The sequence below is a fragment of the Nicotiana tabacum genome, chromosome 23 (assembly GCF_000715075.1).
Source record: "Nicotiana tabacum cultivar K326 chromosome 23, ASM71507v2, whole genome shotgun sequence".
NCBI lineage: Eukaryota > Viridiplantae > Streptophyta > Magnoliopsida > Solanales > Solanaceae > Nicotiana > Nicotiana tabacum.
Genome location: NC_134102.1, coordinates 131,255,931 through 131,277,009, shown reverse-complemented (window position 1 = coordinate 131,277,009; position 21,079 = coordinate 131,255,931). Strand labels below are relative to the sequence as shown.

Here is a 21,079-nt window from a genome sequence, read left to right as displayed (position 1 = left end):
TTTCTTTTCGGTGTGAATATCAGAATATTTTTAAAAAAATCGAATTAATTTATACAATATGAAATATCTAAAAAGTATACTTGGTTTGCTAGGTACATGAGACCGTTGCTATTATGAGGATAACGTTATATAGAGGTATAGAAGAGTATTAATTTGACAATTATACCATGATATTAAATTTATGTAATCTTCTGAAACATGATTAACAGAATCTAAAAAGAGTTCTTTTAATAAATGTTTATTGCTCATTTCTAAGTAATATCCAAAATAAACATAGATTACAGCAGATTAACTGAATCTACATAAGTTATTTGTTAATGAATATTGATTGTTCGACATAATACCCAGAAAAGAACTTGACCATGGATTGTCATCACTCTCTTTGTCAAAATTTTGGAGATATTTACTTAGCCTCTTTAACTTTTCCTACTGAACTGGATTTCCCACTTAAATTATTTTTAGGGACATTGCCAATTTCTTGAATCATCCCCCCACCCACCCACCACCCAAAAAAAAAAAGAATGGGAGCAAAGAATTTAACACATCCACTTTTAATAGTGCTGGTAAAATGAATAAAATATTGAAGAATTAACCTAAATGGTCGGTCGTCTAATTGCTTGAATTAAAAATAGCCGACGGTTGTTATAATATTTATATAATTCATGTATAATTAATTGTATAACCGTGATTACAAGGATTCAGGCCGATTAATTGTGTAAATTCCTAAAATATTAAAATATTCGTCCAATTAAATTTTCTTTTGTTTTTGCAGACTATGACAATCTTTCTTGCATAAATAACAGTATGATGGTGAACCAATAGGGGTTGTGTGGTGGAGTGGTAAGTACTCCTTCATTCTTAACAGAGATCTCGGATTCGAGTCCCTGAGTATGAGATCGCCTTTGTTAGGGAGCGCTTTACCCCAAATGTGAGACTTTCCGGTGCGAATCCGGATTTAGTCGGACCCCAATGTATGTACCGGACATCGGATACGAAACAAAACAAAAAAAGAGTATGAAGGTGAATGTTCAACTCGTGCACACACGACTTGTAGACTTTGGTGGCCTACTTATTGTTCCGGAGTTATTTTAGGGGGTGTAACACGTTTGGCGGATGAAAAATAATTACAGTTACTAGTCAAATATGTCAAAAATATATTAATTATATATAAAATATAAAATATGTTATCCGTATAAAACGACAAGTCAAGTTATAAGTCAATTATTTGAGAAACCTGAATGAGTACACAAATAGCTGGCTGTATTCGCTATTTTCGTATAGCCGATATACATATATTATATATTAATTAATACATATTACATAAAAAAATTTAGCTGTTGAGTGAATTACTATTTAAGTTACTCTTCTTTTATATTCCTCAATTAAATATCAAATAGGCAATTTAAGGGTAGCGAAAATTTAGGCCTATGACATCTTTTGACACTTAATCAATGCTGTGAACATAATTGTCTTAACGTGTTAAATGTATCTAAACGTAGCAGTATTAAAAAGTAAAAAGTAATTAATACTATTGAAATAGGTGTCAAATCATTTTTCTTCTTTCCAAAATTGTTATCTTTGTCAAATTAAGAAGGAAACAAACTTTTTTCACAATTAATACTATTGAAATATATTAAGAAGATAAACATATTTTGGCAAATCAATGTGCATTTATATGTCTTCTTGTTAGTAATTTTATAATATGATATAATGTTTTTTAATAAAGTTAGGAAAGCCCAGTCCGCCAAGAAAAATAAAGGCAAAATTCCTAACTCCTTTATTTCTGTTTGAAATGTCATTTTCCTTATATCATTTGGCGGGTCTCAAGACTATGGAAAAATAAAATTTAATCCCAATCCCAGGTTGAATATATATATATATATATATATATATATATATATATATATATATATATATATATGTATGTATATGTATGAGCCAAACGCACACGCAAGTATACGTGGTCGACAAGTAATATAGAATTGCAAGTCCAGATATCGTACCCACAAGGACTTGTGATTAACTATCAACTAATTTATACCAAACAATTAATCTATTCAAGCAAATCCTAACATATGAATATTTAACTAAAATTAATCTAGAGTAACAAATTAAGAGATTAAAGAAAATAATGACAAGCTTAAAGACGAATTCAATGTGAGTGAATATTCTAGAGCTATGGGTTAGCTAACAATCCCGATGAGTTTTTCACTTAAATCGTCTAATTAATTTATCTAGTTTATTGGTTGACAGGGTTAATATTGCTCGTAACCTTCTCCCGAAGTACTACTCGCATATTCAAGCTAATCTAATGCCTATATTCATATGAAATTAGAATTAACAAGAACGCATTAATAATTCCTATATAGTAATCAAGCAAGGCGATTAGGTATATTCTTATCCTAACTGCAAATCGGCATCCCCTCAGAGTTAAGATCATACTCTACTCAATCTTATATGCAATCTAGAATTCCCTCTCCCGAGTTCAATCCTAGATTCGTAGATAGTATTCAATTGGTGATCAAGCAATCAAATAATTAAGCGCAAGATTGAATAAATAAACCAATATGATAAAATAATAAGAACAATTTAAACTTCAAACTACAATGTTCATGTAGTACCAAACAACTCTAGAACTAAAAAACTATGAAATTAAAGGAAGAGAAGAGAAGAAAAACTAGTTGAAAGCCTCCTCCAAGCGTGGTGTGTGTTCCTCCACGTGAATTCTTGTCTCCGGTCACAAAACTCCCCTAAAAATGATGTTTAATGACTATTTATATGTGTAGGGAAGAAATCTAGACGAAATAACTAAGTCTAAAACCAAATAAGAGATAAAGTAGGCTTTAAAAATCCGGAACACGCTCGCCACGGGCCTCGCCTCGCGAGGCAAAACGCGAGCTTCAACCTCGCTACACACTGTGCGCTGCAACCTCTGACGCGAGCTCCTCCTTGATTTAGCCTGCGCGTCGCCAACTCCATAACGAGTTTTAATCCTCGCGTCGCATGCTCTATAGCGAGAAAATATTCTCGTCTTGCCCAACTGCTTAGCTTCAATTCAATTATTGCTGCCTAACTTTTCACTCTTTTCTCATTCTCGTTTCTTACTTTTGGTTCTTTTTCAGTTGTTCTCTTTTCTTTGTTTTGATTTTCTCTGTAATGTTAAACTTTAATCCTTGTATATTTAATAATTAAATAATCATAGCTCCATTCTTGTAGTGTATAAAATACATATAAAATCTCTACTTTGCTCCCAATTTCATCTTCAACGTACCTACACATAAAATAAACTCAATTAAGCACAAATATAGTGTAGTTTAGCATTAAAGCACCTAAAATGTAAAGTAAGTAAAGCACTAAAAATATGAAATTATAGCCGAACATTAATATACCACTTGTTCAAGAATCTCACCTTGGAATATATGTATATGCATACATATACTGACATTACTATACTCAATTGAGAGTCATGAGTCACAGCAGTAAGTGAATCTAATTAAAGACAAAATAATTAGAGCGGAGATTCCTCATCGGAAAGTTGATCCTCAGCCATACATTGCAATATTCCTTCCGTTTCACTTTATGTGGCAAAGTTTGAATTGTCATAGGTTTACGAGAAAAAGAAAGGCTTTTAAAACTTCTGGTCTAAAACAAATTATAAATATTTGTGTGGCTAAAAACTTCTTATTAAAAATAAAATGGTAAGTTTAATGTGATGACCCGATAAGTCATTTTTAAGTTTAACCTTCATTTATGTATTCTGAGATGTCGAATATCTCCATTCAGCCTTTCTCGATTTGCTTGCGCAATCCGTATCTTTTTCCGGAAAATGTTTATGTGAAAAACCAAAGAAAATGTGAAATGTTGCCCTTAAAACTCATTTGAGTTGACTTCGGTCAATGTTTTGAGCAAACGAGCCCGGATCAGTATTTTGATAGTTTCGGTAGATCCGTATCATGCTTTGGGACTTGGACGTATACCCGAAATCAAATTTGAAAGTCCCTAACTTGAATTATCGTCATTTGACGGAAACTAAAAATTTAAACGTTTAAAGAATTCTTAAATTTGGCCATAATCAAATTTTTGTTGATACCCGGTCCCGATTTGGATTCCGAGAGTTTGATTAGCTTCGTAACAATATTTATGACTTATGTAAAAAATTTGATATTATTCCGAGGTGCGTAGGTACGTTTTCCATTAGTTTTTGAAAAATAAAATAATAAAAGGATTGATTTTATAAAGCTTGAATTTATAAAGTTTGACCGAAGATTTGACTTTTGAGCAAACGACTCCATAATAGAATTTTGATGATTTCAATAGCTATGTATGGTGATTTCGGACTTAGGCGCATGTCCGGATTTGGATTTAGAAGTCCGTGGAACAATTCGGCGCATTTTGGCGAAAGTTGGAAAATAAAGATTTTTGGAAAGTTTGACCGTGAGTTGACTTTATTGATATCGGGGTCGGATTTTAATTCCGGAAATTGAAACAGCTCTATTACGTCATTTATGACTTGTGTGCAAAATTTGAAGTCATTCCGGATTGATCTGATACGTTTCGGCGCAAATTATAGAATTTTGAAAATTCATAAACTCATAATTCGATTCGAGGTGCGATCGTAGTTTTAATGTTGCTTGATGTGATTTGAGACCTCGAGCAGGTCCGTATTATGTCACAGGACTTATTGGTATATTTGGACAAGGTCCCGAGTGGCTCGGATGAGTTTCAGATGGAATTCGGATCGTTTGGCGCCTTGTTGAAGCTGCTGGAATTTTTGATGGCAGCAGCTGTTTTTGGCAACAACTGGTGCAATCACATTGGAATTTTGGAAGCTTATATCTCGAAATCTATAAGGAATATGAAAATTTTCAAAACATTAAAGTTGTAGCCTTTGATTCTAGTTTCCAGAAAGATAAACCATTCATCATTTGGACATCTGTATAGAAAGTTATGATCGATTGACTAAAAACTGGTACTATAGATTTTGGCTACAGCAGTGTGCATCGCCAGATTTCTGATGCGCAGAGCTGACTTTGGAAGCTTATATCTAGAAATCTATAAGGAATCGAGAAATTATCAAAACATGAAAGTTGTAGCCCTTGGTGTCTACTTTCCGAAAAGTTAAATAATTCATCATTTGGATATTTGTACAGAAAGTTATGATCAATTTAATGAAGACTTGTAATGCTATTTTCTGGGACTGAGGCAAAAACTGCATGTGTCAAATGCAATTTATAAGTCTCAAATGACAAATGCAACTTGCCTGGATAGATTCTAAAACAGGGGTTTCGGCCATTTTAACATATTTGGAGCTATGGAACTCGGATTGAAGCAATCTTTGAGGTGATATTTCACCATAAGGATTGGAGTAAGTGTTCTATATCCGAAAATGATTATAGTTCATAATTATATTCATCATTTATTTTGGATTTAAATAGAATAAATCAAGATTTTTATAAAACTTTTCAAGAACGAAAATTTAAGATTCGGAGGTCGAGCTGTTATCGAAATTTGATAAAATTGGTATGGTTGAACTCGTATCGGAATGGGTGTTCGAATTTTGTGAAAATTATGTCGGGTTTCGAGAGGCAGGCCCTGCATTGACTTTGGTTGACTTTTTAATTTTAAATTTTAAAAAGACGTTATATTATTCAGAATTGGTTCCGATGAATTTTAATAAAGTTATACAATTAATTTTAATAGATTTGAGCTGTCCGGAGAATTTATTCAAGCAAGACGGTTATTTTGGAATATTGGCATAAGTTCAAACCAAGAGGTTGTGAGTTCGAGTCTCCCCAAGAGCAAGGTGGGAGTTCTTGGAGAGAGGGAGCCGAGGGTCTATCGGAAACAGCCTCTCTACCCTAGGGTAGGGGTAAGGTCTGCGTACAAATTATCCTCCCTAGACCCCACTAGTAGGATTATTCTGGGTTGTTGTTGTTGTTGGCATAAGTTAAAAGAAGTAAGTATCTTGAATAACCTTGAGTGGGGGAAATTACCCCTTAGGCATTGAGTCTTACATGACATTTGTGAAATGTGAAAAGCCGTGTACGCGAGGTGACGAGTACGTACTCGGGCTTATATGTGCAAAATTTATTGGGTTAAAGTCTTAGAAATTTTGTTTAGTAAATTGGATAATTATTAGCATTTATTAAATCCTCTATTTGCCATGCCTCAATCCTGTTTTTCGAATTTGTTTTTATATGATAATTTGGTGTGATTGTCACTTGAATTTTTATGTAAATTCCGTGAGTTTGTTGATTTGATATTTCCTGAAAATAATTATATTATGGATTTTTCATCTGCAAATAATTAATTAAATAAGTTTAAATTGAGGCGTTAATATAATTATCAAGAATTTGTATGAATGAAGGTGTTGCCCTATACTGAGTTATTTTTTCCATCTCTATTGTTGTTTTTGAGCTTTTGTGTACATTGTGTGGAGTCTTGGGCTACTTGCTGTGAATTTAAGTGAATTTGTTGTGTCTTTAGAATTGGTTGTTGCCTACGGGCAAATTGTGATATGAATTGCTGTATTGTGTTGTCGTAATAATATTCCGTGTAAATTGTTATGTGATTTGAGTTATTATTATGAGGACATAAGGGTGGCATTTCACTGTTGACATTATGTGGGTATAAGGGTGGCATTTCACTGTGGTTATGTATGTTGTGATATTGTCGGGCGGAGCGATAAGGGTGGCTATTAATAGGAGCGATAAGGGTGGCTATTGATATTGTCAGGGCGGAGTGATACGAGTGGCTATTATTATGGAGTGATACGGGTGGCTATAAGGGAGATAAGGGTGGCTATTATCAGGGATGATACGTGATGATGTAGGATTATTGTGTTGGTAATTTTTATGTGATGTTGTGATATTTTTTTGTATTTATTTTATCTCTTGTGCAACTTATCTTGTTATTTCGGTAAACTTGATAAAAATCTGATTCATGTTGAAATTGTGAGCATGTGGCTATTGCCAAGCGATTTATATTATTGGCACGTGAACTGTCCATGCAGATATGATAAGAAATGTGGGTACGAGGTGGTGGGGAAAATATGATAGTTTATATTATTGGCACGTGAGTTGTCCGTACGGTTTTGATAGAAATATGGGCACAAGGTGCCATGAAAATATAAAAGTGGGCTGGGACCCATGTTACAAAAATATAAAAGTGGGTTGAGACCCGTATTTTATGATTATGAAACGAGGTGTCACAGAGTGAATTTTATTCGAAGGAATTATATTCAAAAGATATTTATTTGAAAGAATTATATTCGAAAGATATTTATTTGAAAGAAGTATATTCAAAAGATATTTATTTGAAAAGAGTATTATATTCAAAGGATATTTATTTAAAGAAATACATTCGGAGGGTATTTATTCGAAAAAATTATATGTGAAGGATTTATTTTGGAGGACTTGTTTAATTGGGTGTACTTGTGTTTCTTATTCGTTTGAGTAATAATTATGGTGTCTTGTTGCCTTGATGTTTACATCACTAGTTGATTATTATTGTTATCACTGCTATTTGTTTTTCTATTATTTTTGTATACTATATTGAATAGGTTATTTGACTAGTGAGTGTCTTGATTGTACTTCGTCACTACTCCACCGAGTTAGTCTTGATACTTACTGGGTACCGACTATGGTGTACTTATACTACACTTCTATATATTTTTGTGCAGAGCCAGGTATTGGAGATATCGGACTCGAACAGAGTTAGAGTGTGATCGTAAGGATTCAAGGTAGAGTTGCTTGGTCGTCGCAGTCCTTTGGAGTCTTTCCATTTTATCGTATTGTCAATTATTATTCGAACAATATTGTATATCACTACTAGAAATTCGGTAAAAACCGACCAAAAAAACCGACCAACGTTGGTCGGTAATGGCCAAAAACCGACCAAAACGCGACCATTTACGTGTGGACGGTATTTTTGTGGTCGGAAAGGAATACCGACCAAAGTTGATCGGAAATTACCGACCAAAGTTGGTCAGAAATTACCGACCAACTTTGGTCGGTCAATTAAATTCAAAAAAAAATATTGAAAAAAAAAACCGACCAAAGTTGGTTGGTATTTTAATTATGTAAAAAATAAATTCACCATCTGGGAATCGAATCGAGGTCTATACTGTGGCAGGATACTATTCTACCACTGGACCATTTGTACATTTTGTTTTAAGAGTGTCTTTTATTTGATTTATACTCTTTAATTGTATTTTCGCACGAAAATAACCGACCAAAGTTGGTCGACTTTATTAAAAAGTAAAATTACCGACCAAAGTTGGTCGATTTTTTTAAATGACCCCCGAATTAACCGACCAATTTTGGTCGGTTTTTTTAATATTAATTTTTATTTATATTAATTGAAAAACCGACCAAAGTTGGTCGGTTTCTTGAAACATAAATTTTGCGGGACTCAAAAATAATTTTCCGCATTTTTGCGTCAAAGAAAACCGACCAAAGTTGGTCGGTTTCGAAAAAAAAAAATATTTTGAAAAACCGACCAACTTTGGTCGGTTTTTTGGTCGATTTTTTTATCGACCAAAGTTGGTCGGTCGACCTTGGTCGGTTTTTGCCGAATTTCTAGTAGTGTATTTGATTTCCTTGAGATCATTTTATATATTCAGTTAGAGTTCGTGACTTAGTATTACCAGTCTTGGGAGGTTGTATCATTATTTTCGCTGTTGGTTTCGATTATCTATAAATAAATAAAAAATGGCTTGAATTGTTATTATGATCGGCTTACTTAGTCTTAGAGATTAAGTGTCATCACGACGTTTGTAGTGAGATTTTGGATCGTTACATTTAAGTAAAATTATTTTCAAAATTAGAAAGTTGTCGTTGTTTCTGAAACAGACAAAAACGAAATGTTGTCACATAAATGAAACTGGGGAGAATATCTTGTCCTCCCTTTAGAAGTGAACCTCTGATCTTACTTGACCGCTAACTATCAGTATTTCTTAATGACCGTATCATCTAGTCACCAAAAATCAGATCATCGATACCATTTTCCTGGTGGAGATCCAATTATGATAATGTTAAGATCTGGTTTGTTTAAATTCTAATAAATTTACTTTCTAAGGTTGTACAAAAATATGCCGCTAAAAGACGTATTGAAAGAATGGTTGGCTTATTTCCGCGTGTGCGCTACTTGGTTGATGGCGTTGTTGAAGTTATATTAATGTATACTAGTTCTAGTAGGACTTCATTTGAACATATTTTGTATTATCTTCTATGTAAATTAGTGTTGTAATTGTTCACTTATAAATACACTAGATGAAATACACTAGATGGCCCGTGCAAAAGCACGGGCATTTGTGCGAAATTGTTATATATGCAGAAGATAACATTATTGTTTAGTTAGACTATAAAAAAAATAAAAAAATAAAAACAGTACCACGAAGCTAAATATTAACATAATGTGCTTAATATTAACATAAAGTACATCACACATGTAGAGATGTAATTGCGGAACAAAGTTGTACAAGTACATTCTTTAGTTTGCTAGAAAGACCAAAACAATCAAAAGATTTGATAAAATCTGGAGTTCAAGAGGTGCAGCTAACAACACATGCTTCATCTTGGTATTTACTGAAAGACAAGAAAAAGCAAGCATTAGAATTAGAATATAGTATACCAAGCTAAATCCATGATGATCTACAATAAAAGCAATAGCAAAGACAAAATATTAACATCAAAAAATATTTGAAATTATTAATAGGTTTACACGCCTCTATATCTTACCTGAATATGTGCAGTGTTAAAAGTAGTCTACACAATAATTAGAGCCAGATTACGCTCTTGTAATTTAATAACAAAATCAATATACTCGTGAGAACCAAAAACTAAAGCAGGCCTTATAATTGAAATTCCATTTCAATAATCCATATTCTTTGATTATCCGTAACACCAAAAGAGTTTCATAGTTTTTTCTCTTTTGATAGCGATATAGCAGACCATCTTTTCTTTAAGTAGGAACATGGTACTTGAACTAATAAGCATCATCAGAAAACAAAAGTATAAACTGGAAGCTAATAAACAACCTGTGGGCACAGAAAGAGACATGATTGCGCCAATCCATTGTTTGATCAGTTTTCCTGTAGCAAGCAACAAAATACATCATTAAAATTTATCTTATACTCAATTGAAGATGTTCCTCACTAGAATTTAAGAGCAACATAATAAGCTATATTACAAAACTACACAACTCCATAACAAAGATAAATTTTCAAAACTTCATTAATCAAACCTAACCCACTCTCAACTCCAAAGGTAACAACAAAATTTGCACCTCAGCCTGCAGCAATTAGACATTTTTCTTCACATTTAGCTCCTAGAATCCTAAGTAAATTTCCTTCAATTTCATTCACAACTCCTATGCCTAAGGTAATAACTTCATTCTAAATCCAACCTTGCTCCTAACTCTACACCAAAGAAACACCATGCTCCAGAAATCTCAACCAAACTAAACCATAATTTTAAATTAGCACGACATTTGAAAGAAAAGATTGGCACTAAGTCGCCATTGGCTCCTCATTCTTCGGTATCCTCAAGGTTGACTCTGAAACTTTCACCCAAGCCAGCACTAAGGAAGTATATTCATCAATAGAAGGAAAATTAGAAGACAACATTTTTTCGGGCAAAATGATTTATAAGGAAAATGATCTTACGAATTGTTGTGGTTTAAAATTAACTGTGGTGGAAAAATAATATATAGGATTTATAGCAACTACTCACGACTGTTAGTAAAATTATTTACTCTTTCAAGTTTGCCAGGGTTATTTCATTTAGATAAGCTAGCGTTTGGGCATAGATTTCCAAATTTATTCTGAAAAATCTAATTTGGGTGAAATTTGGTTTGAAGATGAAAATGTGTTTGGACATCAGTTTTCAAAACATATTTCCCAAATTTATTTTGGAAAAACATGAAACATGACTTATACCCACAAGTTCTAAAAATTATCACAAATACCCAACAGTACAATTATCAATAACATTCGTTATATTATCGCAAACCATAGTCCTGAACATAAATAAATTTGATACAAAATTATCATTTTTACAATGAACTACATGATACACTATTAGGTGTCCGAGAAGACGAAGCAACATTGTTACAAAATAATAAATGATGGGCTCTTTTATAAAATACAAAAGTTTGGGACAATTTTTAAAAAAATGTTATAGTGATATTTTGGCCCAGCTGGTTTTGGGATTTGGGATTTTGCCAAAATGTAGGCAAAATCTATGACCAAACATGTATTTGCCAAATAAAACCCAAATTTATTTTGGCAAAATTTATGGTCAAACGATTCCTAAATAAAGAGGCAAAATATTATACATCAAACCGCAGCAATTTACTACTATACTCTAAAAATAATTCAGCATAAAAAATGAAAAATAGCGAAAAACTATTCAGTGTAGTCGCAATCTCATCAGATATAGGAAAATACAATTTTGAGGAAAAAAAAGAAACCCAGTTGCAAAATTATTGACATGCATGTAAGCAAAATCACCAAAAAAAACTTCCCAAAAGTTGGAGGTGTCCTAAATTTTATCCAAAAATAGTAGACAGGAAGACCAAATTTGCAGGCAAGAACCACTATAAATTAACTTTGACTATTCATCCCAAGACATAGCTAACACATGCAACACATAGAACAACTCAGTCAAAATCAGGGAAGACCAAATCATAAAATTAGAAGGTGAAAATTGAAATATAGAAAGCATGAATAAAGCCACAAGAAAGAGGAAGACGAAAAACAACCCTGCAAAAATTGAAATAGACAGATGGCTGGAAGAAATTGAAAGGAACGCCCCATTATTACAGCAAAAATAATGGGAAAAAAAGAGGAGGAAGAAGAAGAACCATCTAAAGATTTAAGCTAAGAATCGGAAATAGAAGAAGAACCAAGCAGTTTGGAAAGAAAATGGAGCGCAAAGGAGTATCTTCTTTCATAGAAAAGTGCTGGATCTTAAAAAACAAATGAAAAGCCAAGTACAATAATAAATAAAAATAAAGGAGAAGTTATATATGGAAAATACCACGTGGAGAACAAATATACCCATGTGGTCCTCTTTGAGTGGGTGCTAGTATATTAATTTACAAAAATACCCTTCACTACCAAGCTTTTACTTTCCTTTTTTTTTTAAACAAAAGCAAAGTCCGAGTTGCTTTCTGCTAGTGAAAATTTTCCAGCATCTTGACAGGTTGTGTTGTCTTAACCAAAAAGGAATAGAGGGGGACTAATCCTTACCTCAGGTTACAACACGAGAAGGTGATGCATCACCACTAAAAGGCGAAAAAGAATAACAAAACATTACAGAATCCATATGACATGAACTAATATATATATTGACTGACATAAAAGTTGTCCTTGTCATACTTAGTTCTAATACCAAGTTTTTATTTACTAAATTGTTAAAGCTACAATAACGAGGAATACTCACATTAATTTTTCAATACCTGCCTAACATCTTGGTATTAGAGCTACAAATAATTCTTCTCTAATGGTTCCAGAAAATTCTTTGTTATGAATGTGGCCCAAGATAACAAAGGTAGTGAAAGTGGATCCATTAGAAAGAGAAGTAGGCCCAAATATCCGCCAAAGAACCTGTCAAATGACGTTTGGAACCCTGGCTAAGATAATACTAATCTCTATATATATATAATTGAGGGACTAGAAAGGATGACTTTGCACCTTCCTAAGAGCAGTTTTTGTATTTATCTATTTTCTTATAATTTAGCATTTTTCCTTCTTAAAAAATATGAAAAAGGTGTTTCGGTTATCAAAATCCAATAGGCACCTTTAACAATCGTCTTTAATACTACTTATGCCTCTTCGATAACATCGATCTGATATTCAGAAAAAATCGCTCCTTCCTTCCTCAACCACTAATTATCATTGTATCATTGTTTTGAAACCGCTTTTGCCTTCCTTGATAATAATTACTATTTTGAGTCTGTGAATTTGCAGTTAAATATAAACACGAAAAAACCGCTCCTTCCTTCCTCAACCACTAATTATCATTGTATCATTGTTTTGAAACCGCTTCTTGCCTTCCTTGATAATAATTACTATTTTGAGTCTGTGAATTTGCAGTTAAATATAAACACTACATGAACAAAGGCATTAAAAGGAGAGAATAATGGGTTTTCAAATCTCCCATGTACCAAAAGCAACGCTTTTTAATATCTGCATAACATCTCCTTGATGTCTATCCTATGGTGGAATACACAATTGCTATAATGTTGAAGGGTGAATAATATGGTGGCGCCAGGTAATGAAAATTTTGAATTGGGCTCATTATGACAGAGTGGTTAGGCCTTTGGAAATGTTGAGTTGCAAAACACATTATTTCATCAAAAACAATGAACAGAGATGCCTAAAAAAATACAAAAAAATACAAGTAGAACCTATAGTGAAGATGTACATATATCGACGTGGATGATCAGAACCAAGTGGCTACAATCGTTATTTCTTGGCACAGTGAGGTGTGGGAAAAAGAAGACAAAATGCTTATTGGCATTCTGTGGAATAAAGAAGCAGTGGCAATAGTTCCAAAAGGACATGAAGAGATGATTGCCACCGATAAAGAGGGATATTCATGATGGACAAAGTCATCTCCTAAGCAATGAGTAAGGAATAAAGTGAACAAAATTGGGTTTTACTTTTTTTTTTTTTACTTTACTCATTCTTTAACAATACATTTTTTTTTTGTGATTTATGAACCTTAGTTCTATAATGATAGGGTAGATCTTCCTGTGATTATCTCAAAATATAACTTATTTGCATCATGTGACGATTAAGAATAATTTTTCTTAAAGATTAGTTTGTTATTCATTTTACAAAATGAATATATGTGTGAAGTATGTAAAATACAATTTTCAAGGTTATAATTTGTAAGACATTATTAGACATATATTAAAACTTAATAAGAGTTTAGATCAAGAAAATGATATTTAAGTTTTGATATTATTGAAAGGCTGAAGAGTTATTATGAATATGAGGTCTTCGTGTGATAAGCATTACTACATGTTATTAGTCTTGTATTATGCTTGACAAAATTAAGAAAATATGGATAATACGAGTTTTGGTGATTTCTCTATACTTGAGATTATTATTTCATATTATGTCTAAAATATTTACAATACAAACCAGGATACTTTTTTTTTATCTCCTATTATTAATGTGTTTTAGCAGCCAACGTGAAGTATTTATTCAACATCCAAAGAGGTCGAAAAGATCAAAGACTTAACTTTAGCAAGTTGCATTGAAGAAATTAAATTTACTATTGAGTTGGTAAATGAGATTAGGGAGTCCTGTGAAGAGAAGGTAGAGTTTTTATTGAGTATCTAATAATTATAAAATTTTGGGAGATCTTCTCATAAACCTTTATTATGTGAGAAGATTATGAAAGTGCTGGAAAATATGGGTCTATCATATTTTAAAGAGAGTTTGGAATGACAACTTCCCTTCAGGTGCATGTCAATTACAATAAGTTATCAAGAATCATCTAAGAAATGTTATGCTTTAGAAAGAAGGAAAAAACTTTATGATTTTCTATTTTAGGGATCATTTACGTTTTTGTGTAATACAGTAGGTTATCATGTATTTGCCGCAAATTCACGGAGAAGATGAGAGATGGAAATTGAGCTACTTAATTTTATTCCATATGTACGTAGCAGTGGTACATAGTTGTTTCACTTTACTCCATAGATTATTTATTTATTGTGTGGTTTAAGAATCTTGACCTCTTCTTTCACTTATGATGTTCCGATGATAAACCTTGCTTATTTAGTATTCATTTTAATTTATTTAAGATGAGATGTGAAATAATATTATCTTTTTTCACGTTGCAAGAGTTCTCTTATATATGTTGAATTAAATGATTTGCGTACATCGGAAAGGTTTAATAGAAAATGAAAATAAATTATAGAAAGAGGAGAGAAGAGAAGAGAGAGTAAGTGTGTAATTAACTATGAAAACTTAATAATATTGTCGTGAAAAGTTTTGAGGGGAGGACGCATATATTCATCATTATATTTTCATGACCGCGTTTCACGCGGACAACTTGACTAGTATGGATATAAAATGGGGGACCTGCGGAGAAGATACTAATGAAAATATTGAGTCTTTTCTTTAATTTGATTTAGCTCTTGTTGGAGCACTCTCAAACCTCCCTCCATTCTTATTTTCTTTTTTTAGTTCCTTTTCCTTATATCCGATATTGTTTGTCGATGGAATCCATCTCTATCTTCTGCAGTAAATATGGATCAATTACATGCTTTCATTGTCCCTCCTCTACCAATTGGGTGACTTCCTTTCCGATTCCTCCATATCCATTCCAACAGTCATTTTTTCCAGCTACATCTCCAACCCAGAACCCCCATTTTCCACTTAGTTGCGACTCCACTATATTCGCCGAACTGGCAGATGGGGAGACTAATACGAAAGTTGCAGTTTCAGTACATGTCTACTTAAACATGACTGCAGACTTGATGTTCGATGAAATGCCTCACTGCATCTCCAAGGTGTTTGCTGTTCCACAGACCAAACAAATGCCCGACACATTGGATTTCGATCACTCTACTGATGCTGCCATTTGTATGTTGAATCTACGAAAATTGCGGATACAATCGTTTTTTCCTCTGAGCTGAACTCTTATTTGGATAACAAAACAGAGGAAGCATATTTCGTGACGGAAAATCTTGTTTCGCAGCCACTTGTGATTGTTACTGGCGATACAAAGTCCGAAATTGAGCGGCACAAAGCTGTGTCCATTACTCCTATTTTCACGTACCTTGATAAATCTGGAGTTGCTTCCTCACTGGTCAATAAAATGGCTGACAGGTGTGGAGCGTATTGGTATAGTCTAATCTCTAAAAATTTGGCTGCTCAACATAGGTTATTTCATCTCCCATTTGATCCTAGTTCGGCAGCTACACTTGTTATCGACAAAGGTGCAACATGAGCTTGTGCTGAGCGTAATGCCAAATGCTTGAGCAATATTGAAGGAAAATTATAGATCGTTGAATCTGGACAGAAGCTTGACATGGAGTCTGGCTGCAAGATGTTCGATATAAAGCCGGAAAAAGGATATTTTTGCATTATTTCGTGGTCCCAATAGAGTAGTGACCACTGCACACAAGGTATTTGATGATATGATGTGCTGGTATATATATATATATATGCATATTCTTTTGATCTAAGCCCTACAAGAAGGTACCTTAAATCTGAGAATGGCATCTTGATTATGGATATAATCATATTGGTGCATACGATTAAATACTTACAACTTACTTTAGATCCCGATCTTTATGTTGCGCATGATATTGCCACTCGGTGGGGTGGGAGTTCTCTAAGGCCTATGGACTCCACATTTGGTGTAACTAACGACTTCATTATGGATGCCACAAAGCTTCTATTTAACCGTTCGCATATGAGAGAACTCTTTGAAGAGCCAATGAAAAACAACTTGATGAAAGAAGTTATTCGAGTCAATGGGTGGCTTGCATTTGACTTTGGCATGTATCAATGTCCTTGCTTGGATACAAGGCAAGAATTGATAATATTGCTTGACGATAATATTTTTGACACGGGGCAGGGAACAAATTGCTCAAGATTGCTTGATAGAAAGTCTCATTTTTTAACATAGGAATGCCTATTAGCTTTCTGTCTTGAAACACTTCTATTATTGGATGATGACTTTGAACTTCATTAGATAAGTTCTCCAAATGCATTGGAAAACATGTTTAGCTTGCTTCCATATCTTGTGCCTCAATTAGACGGCCAATCACGACCCAAAATCCACTATAGGTCGTGATGGCGCCTAACTTCACCGTCAGGCAAGCCAATGATAATTTGCTAATTTAATTACTCATTTCTATTACTTTTGAAATTATAGTTTTCATTAATTAAATACTATGAAATAGAATTTACAGGGTGACACAATGATAATTACGTGAACCATCATACTAACATCCAATAGTGTCACAACTCAATTTCACCTGTAGGTCGTGATGGCGCCCAACACTACAGTTAGGCAAGCCAACTAATAAATTAAGTATACATTGATAAAATTTAAAACCAAGTAAATATAAACCCAAACTCTACCAATGTGTGTGTGCCAAGACCTGGTGTCACAAGTGCATGAACATCTAGTGAATATACAAAACTCCAAATACTGTCTGAAATGAAATAGACAGAATGTAAATATAAGAAGAGACACTAGTAGCTGCAGAACGGCTCAGAAAGGCAGCTCACCACTATGCCTCGGGGTGACGTGGGTATGTGATGATAGGTCCTCAACTAGTACCTGTCTCAGATCCTACACAAAAAGTGCAGCAAGTGTAGTATGAGTACTAAACAACGTGTACCCAGTAAGTATCAAGCCTAATCTCGAAGTGGTAGAGATGAGATGGCCGACTTTGACACTCACTATGGGTCAATAATAATAACTGAAATAAAATAAGGATATCTAAATCAGCATGATTTACAGAATTTACAATAATTTATTTAATCAGCGGAAATAATCAAATTCCTTCAAGTGTAACAATTCTCAATATATTAATTAAATTCCTTCAATTTAAATAGTTTCCAATTTATCAATTAAATCTCATTTACAGGGGTAACAATTAATTCCTTAATAAGCAAGAATAATAATTCATTAAATTTCAAAGATTTTTTAATTTATTAATTAGCTTCACAAGCTTAAATAAATTATTAAAGTATCGTGTAATTATTATTATTAAGCACGATTTCTGCCGAAGACATACAGCCTGATCCAGAGTGTCGTGTACACTGTCGAGGGACGTGCGACGCGATCCATAGATGCATCTATCCTGCCGAGGCGTTCGGCCCGCTCCACAAGAAAGGAAGACATTTTCTTATGTGCCTCCAGAAGGAGAGTATATTTATTATAAGATAAATTCGGGAGGAGAACAAATTCTTTTAACAATTAATTGATTTAAACAGAAAATCAAGGCTATGAGATTTTCATCCTTTAATATCTTTATCTAACAATTCACAATATATTCATATATATCAATTAATATTAATTAATCAAAGAATACTATTTACACAAGTAATGCATGCTTTGAGTCCTAAACTACCCGGACTTTAGCATTAATATTAGCTGCGCACGGACTCTCGTCACCTCGTGCGTACGTAGCCCCCACAATTAACAATAATTATTTAATTTTAATCACCTATGAGGTAATTTCCCCCTCACAAGATTAGACAAGAGACTTACCTCGTCTTGTTCTAATTTAATCCACTATAAGGCATTTTCCACGATTATCCAACCCTATCCGGCTCGAATCTAGCCAAAATAATTCGATACAATCACTAAAAATTTTAGGAATCAATTCTATAAGAAAATACTACATTTTTAATAAAAATTTAAAATTAATTAAATATTCGTCTGTGGGCCCACGTCTCAGAATCTGGCGAAAATTATGAAATCCGACGACCTATTCAATTATGAGTCCAACCATATGAGTTTCACTCAAATCTGACTCCGAATCGATACCGAAATCTCGAAATTTCATTTCTATGAGATTTCTAAAATTTCCCAAATTTCAATCTCAAAACACTAATTAAATGATGAGAACAATGATATATTTATGTTTACAGACCAAGTCCAAGTTAGAATCACTTACCCCAATGTCTTTTCCTTGAAAATCTATCAAAAATCGCCTCTGCTCAAGCTCCAATTTGTTAAAAATGGCGAATGGGACGAATGCCCTCTGTTTTTATAACTTACAGCTCTGTCCAGTTCGATCAAGGAGCTCGATCAGGGGAGCTCGATCTCAGGGAGCTCGATCTTGGGAGCTCGATCTCAGGGAGCTCGATCATGGGAGCTCGATCTTGGGAGCTCGATTTTTGGGTTCGATCTGGGGCTCGATATCTGGGTTCGATCTGGGGCTCGGTATTTGGGTTCGATCTGGGCTCGATCACAGCCCAGAATATTCAGCAGAAGGGAAAATTGCAGCAGCTTTTTAAGTCCAACTTTTGATCCGTTAACCATCCGAAACTCACCCGAGGCCCTCGGGACCTCAACCAAATATACCAACAAGTCCTAAAACATCATACGAACTTAGTCGAACCTCTAAATCACATCAAACAACGCTAAAACCATGAATCATACCCCAATTCAAGCTTAATGAAACTAAGAGTTTTCAACTTCTACATTCGATGTCGGAACCTATCAAATCAACTCCGATTGACCTCAAATTGTACACACAAGTCATAACTGACATAACAAAGCTATGAAAATTTTTGGAACTGGATTCCGACTCCGGTATCAAAAAGTTAACTCATCGGCCAAACTTCCAAATTTAAATTCTTGTTTTTAGCCATTTCAAGCCTAATTTAACTACGGACTTCCAAATAAGGTTTCGAACACGCTCCTAAGTCCAAAATCACCATACGGAGCTGTTGGAATCATAAAAATTCTATTCCGGGGTCGTTTTCTCAAAATGTTGACCGAAGTCAAACTTAGCACTTTAAGGCCAACTTAAGGAACCAAGTGTTCCGGTTTCACCCCAAACACTTCCAAATCCCGAACCAACCATCCCCGCAAGTCATAAATCATTACAAGCACATACGGGAAGTTTTATTTTAGGGAACGGGGTTCTAAAAGTTAAAATGACCGGTTGGGTCATTACAAGTAGGAACCCCCAAAATCCGATGTCACAAGTACATGAGCATCAACTAGGAAATATGATAAAATACAACCTCTGTCTGGAATACAAATTAGACAGGAGAATGTAAATAACTTTGATGGAGACTCTGTATGTTGCGGATTCGTAACATGGAATGCAGCTCACCGTGAGTCCCCGCAATAGTCGCGCCTCTGCGCCAAAAAGACCACTAGACATATATGTACATGCACAAAATATACAACAAGTGTAGCATGAGTACGTAAATCAACGCGTACCCAGTAAGTATCAAGTCTAACCTCGAAGAAGTAGTGACGAGAGGTCGACATCGACACTTACTAAAGGTCCAATAAAGTAATATAATAAAAGCATTAGTAGATATGAAGTGCACAACAATAGTGGGGTAAATCTGCAAGGTTTATAATTTTCCCATTATTTCTTTTAAAGCTTAAATTTCTCGATCTTGTATTCTACATTAATATCTCAGAAAAATGTCAAGTGTCAAAACCAAATAATTAAGAAATACCATAAAATGTCGGGCTTCAGTGGAAGGTTTATCTTGTGAATACTCGAACTACTAGCGGTAACACACGATTTTGCCGAGGTCGTTCGGCCCGATCCGAAATAGCGTGTACACTGCCGAGGGACGTGCGGCACGATCCATAGATACATCTATATTGCTGAGGCGTTCGGCCCGCTCCACAAGAAAGGAGGACATTTTATGAACCTCTGGAATGTGAAGCTATCACAAGGCTAACACATAAGGATGTACAATTTCTATTAACGGTCGAGCAATTTGCACAAAAATTCAAGTATGTGAAATTTCGGTCTTTTACTATTTCCTCTAACAATTTCCAATATGATTCAAGTACTTTAATTAATAAAGGATGCAAACATTACAAGTAATTCATGATTCGGGTCCTAAACTACCCGGACATAGCATAATTAGTAGCTACGCACGGACTCTCGTCACCTCCTACATACGTAGCCCCACAATTAGCAGGAAATATTAATCTAAATTACCTATGGGGTAAATTCCCTCTTACAAGGTTAGACAAGAGACTTACCTTGCTCTGAAGTTCCATAGCCGGCTCCAACGTCACTCTAGTACCTCAAACCGATGCTTGTCGACCGAAAGCTATGCAAACAATGTGCAAATAAATCAATATGTGTTTTAATACCCATAACTAATCAATTTAAACAATTTCCAATTTCGCTCGAAAAGTTAGCAGTGGGGCCTACGTATCGGAACCCGATAAACCTCACAAAATACGACAACCCATCCAATTACGAGTTCAAACATACTAATTTCACTCAAATCCGACTCCGAATCGGAATTCACAACTAGAAAATTCGTTTTATGAAATTATAGAAATTTCCTTCGATTCCTCTTAAAGATTCGATAATCATACACCAA

At 34.2% G+C, this 21,079-nt stretch overlaps 1 long non-coding RNA gene across 1 annotated transcript; it reads right to left on the bottom strand.

The window, feature by feature from the left end:
* Positions 1-9,399: 9,399 nt before the first annotated feature.
* On the bottom strand, positions 9,400-11,978 carry LOC107820093 (uncharacterized). Its single transcript, XR_001655858.2, has 3 exons — positions 11,764-11,978; positions 10,040-10,093; positions 9,400-9,587 (listed from the first exon to the last, which is right to left on the bottom strand). It is a non-coding gene; the product is annotated as an uncharacterized LOC107820093 (long non-coding RNA).
* Positions 11,979-21,079: the final 9,101 nt, after the last annotated feature.